Genomic DNA, 14,182 nt, shown 5'->3' on the forward strand with positions numbered 1-14,182 from the left:
GTGACTGGCACAGGATTTCCACAGAACATCTGATCGGCATCCAAAGCCCTGCCCAACTCCTCCGTCTTTATTCCCAGCCTCAAGGCTAAGTCCTCTGATATGAAATTATCACTAGCCCCTGGATCAAATAAAATTAGCGCTTGCTGGTCTCTGACTTTGCCCCATGATAGCAGCAATTCTCGTTCTTCTGGGTTTGCAACATGACCCAGTATGTCAGGAATTCCTCCTGCCATTGGCTTTTGCGGTCCTCGTGGCTTCTCTGCCTCTTTTCCCTTCGAAGTTGAAGGCTTTTCTGGGCACTGGGCAGCCACATGCCCCTCTTTGCCGCACTTGAAGCATTTCCCATCTCTACGGAATTCAGCTATCTGTTCAGGGGTGAATGGAGATTTGCCTTTATAAGTCTTTGAAAATTGAGTACCCCTCGGCTTCTGAGGCTGAAACCCTTTCTTTTCAACCTTGGGATACTCTTTCTTTTTTGATTTTGAAAAATCAGTTTTCTTTCTTTCGGCATGCCCTGCATGCAAGGATAGTACCGTGGATGGATCTTGTAACGGCACAAGACTAGCTATTGAAGCTGGATGCATAAGGTCTTGAATGTTCTTTGCCCCCAAAGCATTCACTACTGCCTGGATTCTTGGACTGAGACCTGCTCTGTACTTTCTCATTTGGGTTTCTTTAAAGATCTTTTTGAAAGGTGCAACCTGCAAATAAGCATCCCAAAACTTTTGATTGTACACATCCACTGTATCTCCTGCATCCATATGCAAACTGTCCCAATCTTGAAGAACATGGTCTCTAAACTGTTTAGGCATAAACTGCTGGTAGAAGGCTTTCTTGAAGTCCTTCCACTTCTTTGGGGCTGACCCATCTGTGGTCTGTGCACTCCACCATGCACTAGCTGTCGCTGTCAAGTGCAAACTGACCATTCTTAACTTGGAGGATTCTGAAAACTTTTCTGTACCGAATGCAGCATCAAACTACCTGATGAACTGCAATGCTTTGTTTGTATGACCATACTGTCCATTGTAGGTCATAAACTTGACAGATTTACCTCCCTCTTTGAATTCCTTGGTCTCTTTGGAAGACTTTCTCTTCCTAGACTTCTTGTGTTTCCTTCTTTTCCTTGATGGTTTATCTGATAAAGAAGAAGATACAGAAGTCGAACTCGAGGTAGACGGTGAAGGACTGGGAGATCGGTGATGATGCCTCGATCTCTTCCTGCTATGAGACCGTCCCCTATGAGATCTCTCTTTCTCTGGCTGTACACGAGAGTGTGCCTCTGGCATTGGCACGTCATATACTACATTAGGCATAGCTTCTGCTTGAAACAAATGCTGAGCCCTTGGATCTTTTCTGAGATTTTCCATCTCTTGTATACGAGTGCGTACCATCTGCTCAAATTCTTGCTGAGTTTGTTGCACTTCTCTGATTTGGATGCGCATCCCTATCTTGTGAATCCCACTGGATAGGTGATTGAGCCATTTTCTTACAACTCGTCTGAGATCTGCAAATTTCTCACACACACACTGTGTATGCAACTGATGCACGCTGCCTTTGCTTTTCAAAGAGACAAATTTACCTCAACAAGAGGTGTCTTGCATTCACAATCTATGCCAGTATTGGCTGTCAATTCAAGGCATATACCCACACAGTTGCCAAAGCATCAACAACTATATTGCCCCTTTTCTGGCTGCTGCAGATGGCTTCAAAAAGCATCTGTTTTTCCCTCTTTTCACTGCTGAAAGGCATGCATACTCTTTTTCTGCAAATCTCTGATTTCTCTGCTTTTCTGCTGCTTTTCTGAGAGTAAAAGTCTGACAGATAGGTGAAATCTGCCAGCAGAAACAGTCTCTGCAACTGTCTTTTTTTTTTTGTGGAGAACAGTAACCAGATGAAATAACTGACTGGTTACTCTAACCAGACTAACTGGCTCTAGTCTGGTTAGTCTGCAACTACACTAACTGGGTACTGGTTCAACTAACCAGAATTTACTAGCTGTAGTTAACTTAACCAGGGTTTCACTAACCACGGGTCAACCAACCAGGATTAACTGTACCAGGGTTAACTTAACCACTGGCCTGCCAGGCTGGCTGCCATGTGTCTGCTCTCTGCAAATGCTTGTGCCATGTCAGCATGCCACGTGTACTGCCATCACCAGAACTGTACATTGCCACGTCGGCTCGCACGTGTCAGCGCCACGTCATCATGCCTGCTTACCTGCGTGCCACGTGTACACCCTGGCTGAACACCCTGGCCACATCAGCAAAGATCCTCCCGGCTGCCATGTAAGCCTAAGGTTTCAAACCTTAGCTTGGCTGGTCGACGTCGTACATCGCGCCTTCTGGAGACCATCTGTCGTCGCCGGGCCTTCTGCGTGAACCTAACCATCCCAAGCATCCGCAAGCACTCAGCGCTGAGGTCATCGCCAAACGAAATGCACACACAGGTGAACACGCAACCGGAAATCGCCCGCACGCTTTTGGATTGCTTACGCAGTTCAGCAGGTTGCTTAGGCTATGGGATTGGCGGGCACTGCGCTCAGACGGAAGGGATCCATTAGACATTTTTCACCACGACCAAGCCTTGGAAGTTGGGTTACCACACGGCCTTCTCCCTAAGACCACGTCAATTGTCTATCAACGAAACGCTCCATCAGCGCTCGACTCTCGTATCACCCTCCTTACTCTCCCGTCGCCAATCTTATGTACAGCCTCTAGCACTGAGCACCAATCGGAAGTTTTTGCACTTGACAGAATTCTCACGTCTTCCGGTGCCTTGTCACACCTTGCTTTCCATCACGCGTCCGTCTAGCACTTGCTTTCATATAACGATGAATTTTCAGCGATGGCATGAATCCTTCTTCTTGCACATCCTTGCCTAAGCTACTGCTTGGATCGTCAAAAGCTTGAAAAAGCCTTTAATCCTGCTCTGATACCAATGCAATACTAGCTCTCGTAAAAGACAGCAGAGACACTCTCATTTGCTCTCTCTCTCTCTCCCTATCTCAACAGAGACACTAGGGCCCAGGACAACATGTCGGGCTGGACCCCTCGGAAGGTATTTTATTTCTTGAAGAGAGAATCTATTACAAGAGTTCAGTGTAGAGCTGTCTGATACATAATCCAACGTGAATGAATCATTACAAGAGCTTCAAGCTCATTTCAAATTGGCAGCATGCCACTTGTCTAAAATCTAGACTAAGTCCTAAATCCAAGTTGCGGCCTGCTGGTATTGTGATAATTCTTTCTATCTTAAATGGTGCGTTGCCCTATCAGCTAGATTTAGATTTAGATGCTCGTTGGGGAGAGACTAAAATGAAAATGTTTAGACTTCACAAGCAGTTGTAGCTTGAATGAAGAGATTTTGGACTACCTTTTGATTAGCCTTCTCCTTTAGTGCTAGCCTTATGTGTGAGAGCATATTTTTATACTATGGTCTACACCCACTGTTGGGCGCTGATGACGTCAGTGGGGATGTCATAGTAGCTAGTCCCTGCTATGCATGATGGAGTTTATGGTTTTTAACCTTGTGAGTGACTATCATGAGATTGAAACTGCACTATGTTGTGTTTTTAGAGGATGAGTTTGGGAATGTTCCTGGATTCATCTAGGTATAAGTCCTATTACATGCCACTAAGGGCCATTCTGGAGTCTTCAAAGCACTTGGTCATGCGAACCGCCTCCTAGATGCTTGTTAGGCTCCCATAGCGCTTAGGAAAATAACTCTTCCTAGTACCTGCAACAATTTATTAAAGCGCACCACCATGGCACCCATTAATTGTTAGCGCTTTTGAATGCAAATAACACACTGTGGACTAATTCTAGTCACGGTGGGTGTCCCCACTGAATACATGTGCACACCTAAAGAAATATAAAAATATATATTTATTTTTTGGTTGACCGGAGTCAACACTCTTGATTATAATTAAGGAGCTTTGATCAAGGGTCGAGGCGCCTTAATTATAGTCAAGTCGCTCCAACTGAAGTTGGCACAACTCTCCAACCGAAGTTGGCACATCTTGGTTAATCGTGGTTAACCCTCTTGGCGTATGCCAAGTCTTGTTGACCGAAGTCAACACTCTCTGACCTTAGTCAGCTCTGTGGTTCTCTGGTTAACCGCAGTTAACCCTCTTCGTAATAAACCAAGTCTCCCCGACCGAAGTCAGGTTTACTTGACTAGAGTAAAGTATCTTTGATTGTAGTCAATCCTTTGACCATTAAAAGAACTCTTTGACCATAATTAACACATATAAAACTCTTTAATTATGATCAAATAAATGGTGAACTGTACTCTGACTTAGGATATTGACATCTCCCACCTGGACCACTGCATGTAGAGTGAGGCACCAAGTGGTCTGCCATGATCATCTAAAATACTATCATTCCACATGATCAGTTGTCTATCAATCTCTTTACGAGAGGAAGGAGGAATCCTTCGAAGAGTGCTCCTGAAACTGGCCCATGCTTTCAAAATGGCAACCATGAGAGGGGACGAAGGTGATATGAGGTGTGTTGTGGTGAAGATCCACCTAATACTGCTCATCCAGTCTCCTCCTGAAGAAGGTGTGCACCTCTGTATGCTGCTAATAAGAAAGGTCTTCCACGGTTCCTGCCCTGGCATGTGTCCCTGCACCACCATCTTGCATAGTAAAGCTCTGCACTGTAAATCTTGATCAATAATATTGAGACCCCCTTCTTGTGTAGGGAGGATGAGGGTTGCCCAAGCCACCCTGGCTAAGGCATCTGCTGTGCCATCAAGCCCACCACTCCAAAGAAAATTTCTGATCGGTCTCCTGAGCTGAGTAATGCAGTCCCTAGAACGGCACCAGCATGAACAAACAAACTAGGACATGGCCAAGAGGACCTGGTTGACCACCACAACTCTAGAGGCAAGATCCAGCTTGGCTGAGCTCCAAAAAAGGAGCTTCCTCCTGATGCTCTCCAACACGGGAGCAAACTGCTGCGTGGAAGAAATATCCAAGCCGACATGGCAGCCCAAACACCTGACAGGCACACAACAACACGTTTACAAGCACATTGGGAATGTTTCCAAAATGTGACAGTTTTGTCACTTCGAACCATTTCAAAATTCACAAACAACATTATTTTTTGGTGCTTTTGATTGGATTTGACAGCATCAATGCCTTTCATGTGAAATCACTCAAAAACACTTCAACACTAACCTTTCACTTTTCCTACACTCCAAAACCAATAGCTTTTCGTTACTTTACTTAGCATTGGGCAATGGGAAGATAATGAGTGAGACAATAAGACAAAAGTGTACCTGGCACCTCCCTACCAGTGGTGCCAAAAATGTGGTGTCTCTGGCGGTGACTCACATGTTGTGGGGATCTAGCTGATACGCCGATGAGGTACTCTTTGTTAGAAATGACCCAACAGAGGGTATGCACAACGGAAGACTGATAGAATAGCCCAGGAGCTCACACAGTGTGGTGTGGGGAGTGGAATCACAAACTTCTTAACTTAATGTGCATCACATAGATGTGCAGACTCATCAATAGACAATAATCCAGCCAGATATAGAAACCACCAAAATAATACATTTCCGTCCAAAGCTATGGGTACAATACAAAAGAGATAGATCCAGAGTCCCACCAATGGTGTGGTCCTTTGATCTTACCACAAGGTACTTCTACTATTTGCCGGATATCTCTAGACTCGAGCCTGCGTGCTCCACTTCGAGTGTCTGTAGACTTTAGGTCCCTTCCACCTTGCTGTCTTTGCACCAGCCTTGATTGGCAGCACTCTGGGCTAACTCTGCAGCTCTACACTCCACTTGTCTTCTCCTGGATAGAGGCCCACAGGTGGCTGGTCTGCTGCTCCTGCTGCTGCCTGAAATGCTGCTCCAAGTGATGGTGAATGAGGGCCTGGAGACTCTCCTTTTATAGCCCCCAAGGGCTGCTGCAAAAACCAACCAGGCAGGCTGCCTATGGCCGACCCAAACAGGCCGACCAGGCCCTGCCCTGGTCTGCCTATAAATGCCCCTTGTGGGGCTCTCTTTTCTAGGGCCTTTGGCCCACACTCCAAGGGCTTTAGCCCTCCTTTCAAGGCAGGGTCCCAGCCCCATTTGTTTGCCTATACAAGGCCTGGTTGGCTGGCTCCAACCAGCCCAACCAGCCCCTCCATGTGGCCGACCCCACTGCTGATCTGCCCCGCTCTGTTGCGCCATCTCCAAGGCCCTGCTGCAGGTCGTACACCTGGCCATAGACCCGCCAAACAGTTCACCTCCAAGGCGCCTATACCCCGGGATATCTTCGCCATCTGGTGCTGCCCCAAACATGCCTCTGACGTCCAGGCTGAACCTCCATAGCCAACTCTCCGTCCATGAGCTTTGCTTGTTGCAGCCACCATGGCTCCTCCAGTTTCTTCTTTATTTCTCTAATCTTTGCCCCCATGGCAGCCATAGTGCTGCCCATGTGGCCTTTTCTTAGGACCCTCCCCCATGCTCTTCAATACATCTCGAGCGGTCATGCGCGATGAGCATTTTGCATTTGATGGGTCCTTTGTTGAGGTAGTTTCATCATACACTTATCTTGGGGTCGTCTTTTCCGGACCCACCATCTTCACTATGAGACCCGCGATGCATGCATGCCTGAGCAGAGGATATGCTTCATTGGCTAGACTAGAGAGGCAGGGCTTCCGCTCTCACTTTCAGGATCCATGGACCAAAGGGTTGCTTTTTGACTCCTTGGTCTGCCCAGCAGGGATGTATGGCAGTCCATGCTGGGGGCCAGACTTGTCGGAACAAGGTGGAGCGGCTATAGGTTCTCATGTTATCACGGATGATTCGTGGTAAGCCATCCGTCCCTTACCAGATCATTCAGGCAGAGTTTGGGTCACTCCCATTACAGCTAGATGCTGCATTTCCGGTCATCAGGTATCTGTACCAAGTTAGGGAGTATGGGGATTACACATCCGGGCGTAGCAGGATACCATGGCTAGCACTGTCCTCTTCTATGGCACTTGCAGCAGGGGGAGACCAGAGGTGTTGGTATGCACGCATAGAGAGATGGTTTGCAGGACTAGGGCTCCACATGGACAGACTACCTCCTTTCCATTATAGCATGGATGCTCCTTTCTCTCCCTTCCTATCACACGAGGTCAACTAGGTTATCCGTGAGGATCCACTACAGCTACACACATTCCGGACTTGGTTGGGCCCGAGTGATCTTCCAGTGAAGTTGGACTTCTACAGAGATCACTTCGTACATATCACAGCGGAGGGTTTCATTGATCCACCAGGATACTCACAGATTCACCTACCCCACTTGTTGAGGATCACTCTTGGACAGTTCCGGGTCTTTTCTCATAGACTTCGCATCGAGAGCGGCAGAGCAGAGCGGTTACCCAGGGAGAGGCGCATATGCACACTATGTGACATGCAAGAGGTTGAGACAGAGGAGCATTTCATATTCAGATGTCCTGTTTACTATGAGATCCGAGGGCGTTTCTACTGCCTCTTCAGAGATAGTTATGGGGTTTCGGCCCGTTTCCTCTCCTACCCAGACCAGCGATGTTTGGCTGGTTTCATTCATGAGGTGCTCAGACACCGCGATAGGATACTCCAAGCACGGAGGCAGGAGCAGACTTCTCCCTCGACTGATACCTCTCAGAGCTCTATCACGGTGTTCTTTCAACCAGATCACATAGACCCCCACAAGGCGAGACCTTGACATGACCGTGACCCGGAGCCTGTGACCCGACAACTTAGACAGAGGGTTGATTCATAGATCATACTTGGGGACATCCCCTCCTTGTTTAGGGTCGGCGGAACCCGACCGACGGGGGTCACAGTGGCCCTAGTTAGACGGAGAGCTACGACTAGGAGACATATCAGGACTGCACCCTTGGGGGGGTGACAGCACTCTATTGCTGACCTCATGCCTCCACCTCCACAGCCTCATTCATTCTGATGTCTTGCTGCTGCTGATGATGATGATGATGGTTATGATGATGTCGACGATGATGCTGAGATTGATTGATATATACAGTCGAGATATGACTATGTTGTACTTAGGATGTTGTACTTAGGATTTAGTACTACCATTTTACATTTTTTGCATTCTGCATTGGTGTGGATGCTCGTTTAGTAGCTCCACTACCACAGCTCATTGTATCAGTTTTTTCACAGTCTCCAGGTTGAACCTCCACAGCTAACTCTCCGTCCATGAGCTTCATTTGTTGCAGCCACCATGGCTCCTCCAGGTTCTTCTTTCTTTCTTTGATCTTTGCCCCCATGGCAGCCATAGTGCTACCCATGTGGCCTTCTCTCAGGACCCAGGTCCACCATATGGGGGCTTATAGATGGGGACGTGACCTTTTCAACACTCTCTCCATGCAGACTCAATATGTTCAAATGTTGTGCGCTAGTGTCACTCTAGCGAGTCCCAGCTCGTTGCAATCATGAATCATTAGAAAAGAAGGGGAAGGGGAGAGGGGAATGGAGAAGGGAGAGGGAGAATGCAAGGAGAGGAGAAAGGGGGTTGAGAAAGAAAAAAAGTTTATTAAAGTCTTCGGAAGACCGATGGGTCAACGAGACTGTGAAAATCCTGATACAACAAGTTGTGGTAGTGGAGCTACTAAACGAGCATCCATACCAATGCAAAATGCAAAAATGCAGAATGGCAGTACTAAGTCCTAAGTACAACATAGTCATGTCCATGGTCGACTATATATCAATCTCAGCATCATCATCATCAGCGGCAGCAAGATATCAGGATGAATGAGGCAGTGGAGGCATGAAGTCGGCAATAGAATGCTGTTGGCCACTCAGAGGTGCGGTCCTGGCACGTCTCCTGGTCGTAGATCTGTGTTTGACCAGGGCTACTGTGACCCCCGTTGGTCGGGCTCCGACTCAAAACAAGGAGGGGATGTCCCCAAGTGTGATCTGTGTGTCAACCCTTTGTCTGAGCTGTCGGGTCACAGGCTCCGGGTCACGGTCATGTCGAGGCCTCGTCTCGTGGGAGTCCATGTGATCTAGTTGAAAGAACTCCATGATAGAGCTCTGAGAGGGATCAGCCGAGGAATAAGTCTGCTCCTGTCTCCGTGCTTGGACCTGTTGAGATAGTTTCATCATAATGCCTCATGAATGAAACTTGCCAAACACTGTTGGTCTGGGTAGGAGAGGAAACGAGCAAAAATCCCATAGCTATCCCTGAAGAGGCAGTGGAAACGCCCTCGGATCTCATAGTAAACAGGACACCTGAAGATGAAATGCTCCTCTGTCTCAACCTCTTGCATGTCACACAGTGTGCATATGCGCCTCCCCTGGGTAGTCGCTCTGCTCTGCCGCTCTCAATGCGAAGTTTGTGTGAAGAGACCTGGAACTGCCCAAGAGAGACCCTCAACGAGGGGGGTAGGTGAATCTGCGTGTATCTTGGTGGGTCAATGAAACCCTCCGCTGTGATATGTAAGAAGTGATCTCTGTAGAAGCTAAGCTTCACTGGGAGTTCACTCGAGCCCAACTAGGTCTGAAATGTGTGTAGCTGTAGTAGATCTCCTCACGGATAACCTGGTTGACCTTGTGTGATAGGAGGCGAGAGAACGGAGCATCCATGCTGTACTGGAAGGGAGGTAGTCTATCCATGTGAAGCCCCAGTCGCTTAAACCATCTCTCTGTACGTGCATACCAGCACCTCTGGTCCCCTCCTGCTGCAAGTGCCATAGAAGAGGATAGAGCTATCCATGGTAGCCTGCTATGCCCCGAGGTGTAATCCCCATATTCCCTAACTCGGTACAGGTACGTGATGACCTAAAATGCAGCATCTAGCTGTAAAGGGGGTGACCCAAACTCAGCGTGAATGATTTGATGAGGAACGGATGGCTTACCACGAATCATCCGTGATAACATGAGAACCTGTAGCCGCTCCACACAGGCCCACTCTGTATCCGATAAGTATGGCCCCCAACAAGAGCTGCTGTACATCCCTGTTGGGCGAACGAAGGAGTCAAAAAGCAACCCCTTGGTGCGTGGATCCTGAAAGTGCGAGCGGAAGCACTGCCTCTCTAGTCTGGCCAATGAAGCATACCCTCTACTCAAGCGTGCCTGCATCATGGGTCTCATAGTGAAGCTGGGTCCGGAAAAGATATCCCCAAGATAAGTGTATGACGAAACTATCTCAACAGGTGACTCCTTAAATTTGAACTACTCCTGACGCATGATGGCTCGAGATGTATTGAAGATCATGACCTTGGTTTTACCCAGGTGGACCTTCAAATCATGAGACTCACAAAAGGACTGTAGTGCGTCTAGGTATTTCTGGAGCCCCTCTGCCGAGGAAGACAAGAGAGCCATGTCATCTGTGTAGAGCAATATCTGGATCATCGTGCCCGCAAGAGAGCAACCTACACCCCCTTGTGTCTGCATCACTGTCTCAAGCTCGTTAATGTAGAGACCAAACAAGGTAGGCGACAAAGGACACCCTTGTTTAACCCCGATGGTGCTCATGATCTCGTCTGTCCATCTAGATCTTGCACGAACTCTGCTTGAAACTCTCTTGTAAAGTGCCATGACAGTCCAAATGATCTCCTTGTTATAACCCAAGTCCAGTAGGCGCCGTATGAGGCGGGCTTTCGGAACCATGTCAAATGCCTTGCGGAAATCCACAAAGCAACAATAAACCCTCTGCTTCCGTGCCCTCGCCTCCTCGATCATACATCTGAGCATGAGAATGTGGTCCATGGTTGCATGATCACACCGGAATCCGGCCTGTCTTGTTGCTCTAAGTCCTCGACACTTTGCAAATCTGCTAACCTCGGAGTCCAGTACTGCAGGATATAGGGCGAGGCATGTGTGAGAGATTAGGGACTGGCTGATTTGGGATGTCATAAAGTGTGCGTGCATAATCAAACCAGATTTGAGTGTCAGTGGGTGGTGGAGGGGACCGTCCTTCTAGAAATCTCCGCCAGAAGTCCTTAGAGTTGTTACTAAACAAAATGTTCAGTAGCTCCTTCTTGTTCCGACGAACGAAGTCTAGTTTCTTCCTCAGTACTAGTCTACGGTACTTGCGTAGCGTATCTGGTGCGCTCGGAAGACTGTTTTTTGTTTTGAATCTGAGCTGACGGCGTAAAGCCTTACACTTATCATCGTACCAACTATTACAGGGTACGGTCCCAGGGGGTGGTGGGCGGGTGGAAGCGTGAATGGCAGCCTTGTGTAGTGAGCGGGTGACAAGGGCAGCACGATCCTCTAAAAGGGGTATGAAGTCAATATAAGCAAGAAGTATGTACAGACGGCCAGAGTACGAAGGTGAGTGATCCGGATCAAAGCATATATTGTGGTAGGTGGAGTAAGAACTGAGTGGGGTGGAAGGTGCTGTGCGAAGGGGGGTGAAGATGCTAAAGAAAAGGTATGTATGATCAGCCCCTGGGGGGAGAGGTGCTACAGTGAAGTTAGTGATCCGAGATGTGAAGGTAGGGGATCCCATGATGTAATAATCAACGCTGGAGGCCCCCCCATGTGGAAAGCATGTGAAACCACATGAAGCGAGCCATCTGTCAAGACCATTATAGATAATGAGATCATGTATCCTACCGAGGTCTAATAGGGCCTGCCCATAAGATGAGAATGGACCTCGTCTGTCAGCCGAAGCCTGTAGCATACTTGCCTCCTCAAGGTCAATAGCTGGCAGTAGGGTAGAATCATCTCTGAAGTCAAGAAGTGGTACCTGACGTGCCCTTGTCCTCGCCTTGAAGTCACCCACTAGGAGGACTTCTCTGCGGCTAGAGAAGTCAACGATGGAATGACAAAGAGCAGCAAATGGGGATATCTCATCATCACCTCGGATATCTCTGGCAAAGTGTGAACATGGCATTCACTAAAGGCATGCACAAGGAATAAGAGTAAACTTCAAGGAATACAAATCACAGTAAGGGTGGAGCTACTAAACGAGCATCAGCACCCGTGCTGAGTCCTAAGTCGGATCATACATAATCAATTACATCTGGGTGTCACAATGAAAAGAAAAAAGACTAGAGCGGGAGCGGAATCCTCCGTATGTCATGTTGCCCTGGCTGGTGCATAGCTGGTGATGGGACGCTGGCGTCTGTCAAGGGGTGCCGTGCGTCTTGGTCTCTTGGAGGAGGCTCGACGCAAGATCAGAGCCACCGTGACTTACGTGGGGCATGTCCCGGGTCTAAACAATGACGGGAGTACCCCTAGAGTGATCTGTGTCTCCCCTCGATGCCTCGTGTGTCGTGTTGCGGTCGTCGGGTTGGGGTCTCTGTCAGGTTTGCGGCTAGAGACTGGATGATCAATATCACTCGATGGGAAGAACTCTGTGATCCTGCTCTGAGAGGTGTCTGGTGGTGTGGCCAAGCCCCGTCGCTTGAGTAAGTACTCTCTGTGTCAGACCCCCTCGTGAATGAAGGCCGCTAGGCATCTCTGATCTGGGTAGGCAAGGAATCTGGAAAGGAGCCCGAAGCCATCAATGAAGAGATAGTAGCAGTGACCGCGGATCTCGTAGTACATTGGGCACTTGAAAATAAAATGCTCTCCAACTCAACCTCTTGACAGTCCTACAATGTGCATATGCGATGCTCCCTAGGGATCCATCTGCTCTGCCGCTCTCTATGCGGAGGCGGTGTGATGATACCTGAAACTGTCCGATGGAGAAAAGAAAGAAAGAAATATTAACATCCGCAGGAGGCCTCGTTGGACTATGGGACAAAGTACGAAATCAAGTAACTCATACAAACCACTGTGGGCCGGGGAAAAGGGCTCACTAAGGCCCTTGCTGAATACTAAAAATGCTGTATTAGTACAAAATAGCAAAAAACTAGCAAAATAGCATGAGGGTGGCACGAGAGAGAGAGAGAGAGAGAGAGAGAGAGAGAGAGAGAGAGAGAGAGAGAGAGAGAGTTTATTAAAGTCTTTGGGAGACCGTGAAGGTCTATGAGACTAAAGATAACTGATACAATGAGCATAACGGTGGTGGTCTCAAAACGGGCCAGCCAACCGTTTCTACAAAAAAGAGGTTATGAAGGACTGTGTGTCTAGTCCTGATACAAAAAATACGTGTCTACCTCCAGACGATACAAAAAAGAAGGGGGGGGCACCAAAAATGGGGCAGAGGGGGGAGATACAATATACATGTGCAGGTGGTGATCGTCAGAGACCAATCATAGAGGGGCCGTCAAATGGGAGGTCAGAAAAAACCATGCGATAGATGATTGGCCTCTGATGTCACGCGGCCTAGTCGAGCTTGGTCGTCGGGGGCGGCGGGTGGCCCTGTGGATGAGGGCAACGGTAACCCCGGTGGGGCGGGCAGAGAGCAGAGACGAGATGTCATGGACCTGGATGTGTGAGTCTGTCCGCTGGCGCAGCTGTCGTGGCTCTGGCTCTCGCTCACGTCCGCGTCGTCGGCTAGACTGAGAAGAGGTATCCTGTGATTGGAAGAAGTCAATGATAGGCCGCTGGGTGTCCTCACGCTGTGTGTGCTGCTCGTGTCGCCGTGCTCGGAGAGAGGTATCTCGGTGGCGAGTCATCTCATGTAAGAATGCGGCTAGGCATCGCTGATCCGGGAACTGCAACATGTGGGGGAGGGAGCCGAATCCGTCGCGGAAGAGGCAGTGGTACCGGCCTCGAATGGTATAATAGATAGGACATCTGAAAGCAAAGTGCTCCTCCGACTCGATCTCCTGCAAGTCGCAGAGTGGGCAAAGGCGGTCCTCTCGTGGGATACCCTCTGCGCGTCCGCTCTCGATCCGTAATCGGTGTGACGAGACCCTAAACTGACCGAGGGAGATCCGGAGCGCATGTGGTAGATGAAGCTGTGTGTAACCCGGAGGTGTGAGTTTATTAAAGTCTTCGAAAGACCAATGGGTCTATGAGACCGTGAAAAAACGTGATACAAGTCCAGAGAGGGGTGGAGCTACTAACCGAGCATCCACACCCATACAGAAATAGAAAACTATATCATACATAGTCACATCAAACAATAATAGTAATCATCTACAGAAAAACCATCCTCCACTGCCGCCATAAGATAGAATGAAGTGTGCTATAGGACAATGTGGCTCCTCCCCTCGTCAATAGTGAGGGAGTGATAGCATGAAATCAAATATGAGGTGCTGGCGACCCCGAGTGGGTGCCATCCTATGCTCTCTCTTGGTCACAGCTCCGTGTCTGACGAGGGCGACTGTCACACCTATCGGTTTGGCTC

At 48.6% G+C, this 14,182-nt stretch overlaps 1 protein-coding gene across 1 annotated transcript in view; it reads left to right on the top strand.

The window, feature by feature from the left end:
* Positions 1 to 14,182, top strand: part of LOC147881565 (xanthine dehydrogenase 1-like) — a 79,417-nt gene that overhangs the window by 28,919 nt on the left and 36,316 nt on the right. The window lies entirely within an intron of this gene.

Source organism: Dipteris shenzhenensis, chromosome 31 (assembly GCF_047967505.1).
Source record: "Dipteris shenzhenensis isolate YYH24624 ecotype China chromosome 31, Dip_SZ_1.0, whole genome shotgun sequence".
Lineage (NCBI taxonomy): Eukaryota > Viridiplantae > Streptophyta > Polypodiopsida > Gleicheniales > Dipteridaceae > Dipteris > Dipteris shenzhenensis.